The sequence below is a fragment of the Castor canadensis genome, chromosome 1 (genome assembly GCF_047511655.1).
Source record: "Castor canadensis chromosome 1, mCasCan1.hap1v2, whole genome shotgun sequence".
NCBI classification, from domain to species: Eukaryota; Metazoa; Chordata; class Mammalia; order Rodentia; family Castoridae; genus Castor; species Castor canadensis.
Genome location: NC_133386.1, coordinates 138,928,132 through 138,934,131, shown reverse-complemented (window position 1 = coordinate 138,934,131; position 6,000 = coordinate 138,928,132). Strand labels below are relative to the sequence as shown.

The following is a 6,000-nucleotide window of genomic DNA, read 5'->3' as shown; positions in this document are numbered from 1 at the left end:
GGGAGCATGTCCCTCCTAGCGCCTGCCTAACAAATAGCACCACTAAAATAAAAAAAAAATAGTGAAGCAGAGGTGGGTAGGATGACATCTTGTCCCCCTCCCTCATCTCAATTCCAAGAAGAGCTGGAAAAGGCCCGATTGTCCCCCTTTGGGAGGCCTCACTCAAAGCGCGGGACACTGGCTGCTGGGACAGCAGCTGGGCACCAGGAGCCCAGCCATGTCCAGCCATGGAGCAGCATAGCATTGAGCTCTCTGCTTTAGGGATTGGGTCCCAGGCCCAGGACCCGGTGAGTAAAGGGCTGCTGTGGGTGGGCTCCATGGAGGCTCTGTCTGAGAATGGGGCTGAAGTCTCTGCCCTGGGTTAAGGTTCATTCTGGGGTCAAAACCCTACTCCTGCGTTAGGCCTGCAAGAGGCTCAGCAGCCATGAGGCACTGCTCTTCAGGGGATTCCTGCCACCCTGAGTCCCTGACACCCTTGGTCAACGGGTATCTCCAAGCCTTCCCTGGGGGAGGCTGCCTCCTTCAGCACCTTCTAAATTTAGGGCTTGGCTCCGTGACTCATTCCTGAGTCTGCTTTGCTTTCTCCTCCAGGACTGTGCTCCCACGGTATTTTTACCCTCTGCTGCCTTAGACTGATTAATAAGGCCCCAGAATCTTACAGGAGCCACACACCAAGAAGAGCTCCAGGCTCCCACATGCTCCAGGTTAGCTCTGGGCTTTGCTCTGAGCAGTCTTATACTTCCCTCTCCTTATGTCTCCTTGTTCCCAACTCCTTGCTTTCCAACCAGAGCCCTGAATCTGGGTGGGGTGGCCACACAGGGGCTGGCTCCAAACAGGACTGTGATGGCTCTCAGGGGAGAAGTGGAGCCAATTGCTGGCCCCTTCCATTAGGCTGCCAGGCAGAGCCCTCCTGACCTGAAGTCAGGAGGCTGGGTTCTGGACCAGATTCCCTCCCTCCTTCATGTGGAGACCCTGCTGAGTTATTGGCTCTACTGGGCTTTTTTCTTCCTCTGTAAATAAGGGGGAGTTGAACCAGACTTCCATTAGGGAAGCTTGGGCCAAAGTTGACATTACCGAGTACCTGCCTAGCAAGCATGGAACCCTAAGTTCAAACCTGAGAGTCACCAAAAAAAAAAAAGAAAAAAAAAAAAAGACAATTTGGGCTGGTGGAGTGGCTCAAACAGTAAAATTGCCTGCCTCACAAGTGAGTCCCTGAGTTCAAACCCCAGTGCCACTAAAAAAAAATACTCAACACAAGAAAGGGCTGGAGGTAGAATGCCTGCCTAGCAAGCGTGAGTCCTTCAGTTAAAATCCCAGTACCACCAAAAACAAAAACAAAAACTAAAAACACTAAACAAAGTTGAAATTACCACAGGACCCAGATCCACCTGGCAGGGTGGGCCAGGGTGGGTCTCGGATGTCTGGTCTGGCAAGTCCTGTCTCCATTCAGGATAAACAGGCTGAGAACCTGCTCTCAGCCTTCCCGGATTTCTGCCCTTCAGGGACTGAAGCCCAGGGTCTGCTTCTGGTCTGTCCAGGGCTGGAATGTGCTTTTGGGGAAAGAATCATCTTTGCTATGGGTCTCAGGTTGTGGAGAAGAGAACTGTGTGCACATGGAGGTGTCAACACATGAGACATCTTGTCCCTGCCAGGCTCCCCAGGCCAGAGGAGAAGATGGGGGCCTGGGCACGCCCTTCACTTCCAGAAACGCAGGCACCTGGGGCATGGTTTGGAAGTACTGGAGGGATGGGCAGACTCCATCTGTAACCTGTCTCAACCTGTCTTTCCCCAGAACAATGGTGGCCAGCATTCATTAAGTGCTGACCCCGTGCCTGGTGCTTTTCTACGCACTAGACAGGTCTTAACTCATTTAATTTATAGTTAAACCTCAAGACAACCCTGGATAAGGCTTGCCAGCTCCACTTTACAGACAATTGGAGGCTTGGAGAGGGGCAATGATTCATCCAGGGTCACTGTGTTGTCATTCAGAGAGCTGGTGGAAAACCAGGTCTGGCTGCCATGCTGCCTCCCATTTGCTACTCTAAGGAAGCTCTTCTCAGAGTATACATTAGACACTCAATAAATGTTTGATGAACAGAGGTCGGAAAGATTTTATTTGTAGAGAATTTAGTTGGAGAAAAGAGAAGAGAAAGACTGCATATTGGAGAATGCAGGGGGACCCGGAAACCGGTGATCCCTGATGATGTTTGATCACAACCATGTAATGGAAAGATCCCTATCCTTGTCCAGCTCGTCCCAACTTCTGTGTGTCCTTAAGGCAGTCATTTTCCCTCTTTAGCCTCAGTTTCCCTGGCTGTAAAACAGAACTGATAAGTGAAGGCCTGAGAATTAGATACTTAGAAATGAGGAGGATCTTGGATGTTTATTTCTGCCTACCTTTCCTGAATTGCTGAGGACGCCTCATCTGCAATCAAATCTCAGGGTCTTCCAGTCCTTACCCTCACCTTCCCCAGAACCTCTGAGAACATTCCATAAACAGCTATGTACAGCCCAGATCCACCATTACAAAGACAGAAAAGTTCACCTCCCTAGGGGAAGCTGCAAGACCACTACAGATGGCATGGTGAGACCATGGCACACCTCGCTCCCCCACCTGCCCCAATGGCTCCTCGTGCCTCAGCTCAATGTGCATCACTTCCTCTCCTTATCTCCCAGACCAGCTCTACTATTACCTCCTGCCGCACCGGCCCCAACTGGAGTCACCTGAGCACTAGTAACTCCCAGGCTCAGAAAGAGTCCAATGTCACCCACCCACACCCACACACTCCTTTCCATTCAAAGTTGGTCCCCTCATCTGTCACATCTAGGCCACTGTCCTGAGAAGTAGGTAGGGTCTGTACATCTCCAACAGTACTATTCTTCCTGCAGGATTTTCCAGATTCTCTTCAGCTTCAGGACTCTGGTGATCATGTCAATGGAGCAGGGCCCTCCTCCATCAAGCAGGGGTGGGACAGGAGAAGCATTGGAACAGGGGCTGTCCGAGACCTTTCCAGTACAGGTGGTGTCTAAGGACCAACAGACACTGGTCCTTGGGGTGCAAGGAAGGGCTCCAGGCCTAAAGGTAGGAAGGCTTGGCTCTAGCTCTGTTTCCACACTGCCGAGATTTGGGGCAAGCCCTTGCCCCTTTTGGGACCCTCAAGTTTGCAATTCTCAGGAAGAGGAAATGGGTCCCTCAGTCTGCAATGACCTGACTATAATAATCTTTTGTCTTAATAGACTGCTTGGGAATTTCATTTTCATCCCTGGATCTCATTTGATCCTCCCAACAAGCTAATCCCATCTATACCGAGAAAGCTTAGGTTCCCAAGGAAACAGTATTACCCAAGTCACACACAGCAAGTCAGTGGCAGAGGCTGGGCTAGAGTCCTGGAATCCTGAGCTGGGACTCTTTATCTATGTGCATTTCTTCAGCCTGCTGCCCTCAGTGCAAAAGGACCGTGTGAGGATCGAATGAGGAGAGGCAATGAGGAGGGCTGTGCTTTGAAACCGTAAGAGAAAGGCCCACAGGCTGACGACCGGACCATTGCATTACTATCTGAGATTGTCATCTTTGCTGAAGCGCCCCCGCGCGTGGATCCCTAGGCGCTGGGGCCGCGCAGGCGCTCTTCGGAGTTTACGGCCCCTCGCGGCCCGAGTTTGAGCGTGCGCTACCTGCCAGTGGCCGCCCCGGGGCCCACAGCTCTTCGCTCTAGGGCTAATGGCGGCCCTGCGCCCTCTGGTGGTTTTGGTGGGTATGCCACCACGGCTCCCTAGGGCCCCAGCCGGCTCCATGTGTCCAGGAGCAGTTGCGATCAGAGCAGAGGCAAGAGGCACGACCGCAGCCCTTCTTGTCACCAGGAGTCTTGCATCTCAGTTATCGCTTCATTAAGCTCCAGGTGCCGATTCTGCAATACATCACCGTAAACACGAAACCCGAGGCGAATCCCAACAGAGCGGTCGAAGCACAGCTTCATGGGCACTGTAGTTCGCGGTTAGCACCTCTCCAGAGGTGAAACGCTGTTAAGAACTACGTTTCCTAGAAGTCCAAGAGTTAGAGTCATGGAAGAGCCCGCCGCATTGTGGGAAATGGAGTTTGGGGACGCTGGAGGGTTTGTGCCAGCAGCGGGGTATCAGAGCTAGGGCTCTGAGCCTGGGGTGGTAGGTTTGAGTTACGTATGTTACACGGTAGCTAGCCCAGGAGCGCACAGCAGTTCGGGCTCGCGTCTTTGAAGAAACACCATTCCTTGGTTGTCTGCACCTCCCACAGGGCTCCTGCAGCACCAACACTCCTCAGAGACTGCACCCACAGTGGTCACCGTTGCCTGGGGCTCCTTAATTTTACTGCTGTTAAATAGAGCTTACTGGGTTGGAGGCGTAGCTCAAGTGGTAGAGTGCCTGCATAGCAAGCATGAGGTCCTGAATTAAAACCTTAGTCCTGCCAAATAAATAAATAAACAATAAATAGAACTTTCTCTGATGATGGAAATGTTTTGTGTCTGCACCATCCAATATGGTAGCCAATAGTCTGTACTACTGAACACCTGTTACATGGCTAAATGCCATGGAGGAATTAAAATTTTTTAGCTGGGTGTGGGGGACCACACCTGTAATTCCATGGAGGTAGGAGGATGGAGAGTTTGAGGCCAGCCTAGGACCTGTGGCTCACGCTTGCAATCCTAGCTACCCAGGAGGTAGAGATCGGGAGAATCACTTTTCAAAGTCGCTCCAGGCAAATAGTTCTCAAGACCTTATCTCGAAAAACCCAACACTAAAACAGGGCTGGCAGAGTAGCTCAAGTGGTAGAGTGTATGCTTAGCAAGCTTGAGGTCCTGAGTTCAAACTCCAGTACCACTGAGACCTTGTCTAAGGGCACCAGGGGCTGGTGGCTCACACCTGTAATCCTAGGGAGGCTGAGATTGGGAGGATCATAGTTCAAGGCCAGCAGGGGCAAACAGGTCTTGAGACCCCTATCTCCAAAATAACTAAAGCAAAAAGGACTGGAGATGTGGCTCAAGTGGTAGAGTGCCTGCTTTGCAAGCCTGAGGCCCTGAGTTCAAACCTAGGTCCCACCAAACAAACAAACAAAAAAAGGCCAAGAACTAGGACTGCAGTTAAGTGATAGAGCACTTGACTAGCAAGTACAGGGTTTGATCCCCACCTGCAATAAATAAATAAATAAATAATTGAATGTACTTTGAAATTAACTTTAATTTAAATGACCACCTGTGGATAGAGCTACAATGTGGGACAGTTCAGTGAACTAGACCTGTTTCATCTTTAACACTAGCAGTCACCCTCCTTGCTTTGTGAGGCTCACACTTTAGTTTCTTTCTGCCTACTCACTGCTCTTAACAGTTTTTGCAGATTCCTCCTCCGTTGTTTGTCCCTAGAAACCTAAAACTTAGTTTGGACTGTAAAAATCTCCCATGTTGTTCATTTGGCTGGAATAACAGAGAGAACGCCAGCTGTAAAGTTAACAGGAAATATTTTTCTCAAGGACATGCTGTAGCTATAAATGTCATAACTGAAACAGATGGTAGGACTTGCCTCTCCCTGGGACACTGGGGCAGGAGTCAAGCATTATTAGAGTACTGTTAAAACACTGCTGAAGTTAATGATAACTTGTTATTGTAAGCGCCCTCATTAATGTTTAGTTTTCCTTTAAATAAGCTAAGATGTCGAGGGCTGGGACAATTTGACTCCCTAATTGACAGCTGTTAGGTCCTCCCCTGCAGTCTGATTGCTTTCTGGCAGGTAGCCAGTTGGACTGCCCTCATGCCAGCACCATCTGCCTTGGACACAACACAGACACCTTGAGGAAGCTACAGGACAACCACAGCTGCTTGCTGCCAAAGCACAGCTCTGGCTCCTGAAGGCATTGTGCCAGCAAACATCTTCCACTGAACTTTTTACCATCACAAGCCTCGGCAAGTTCTAGATGACCCAGCAGCCACCTCCACCCAGGCCAGAGGGGAACACTTCCCCTTTTGGCCCCACAGA

The 6,000-nt window shown here is 50.5% G+C and overlaps 1 long non-coding RNA gene across 1 annotated transcript in view; it reads right to left on the bottom strand.

Annotated features, from left to right (window-relative positions):
- Positions 1-2,106: 2,106 nt before the first annotated feature.
- Positions 2,107-6,000, bottom strand: part of LOC141425782 (uncharacterized) — an 18,594-nt gene continuing 14,700 nt past the window's right edge. The window contains exon 3 of the long non-coding RNA XR_012450871.1: positions 2,107-4,435. This is a non-coding gene — a long non-coding RNA (uncharacterized lncRNA). The remainder of the gene's footprint in view (positions 4,436-6,000) is intronic.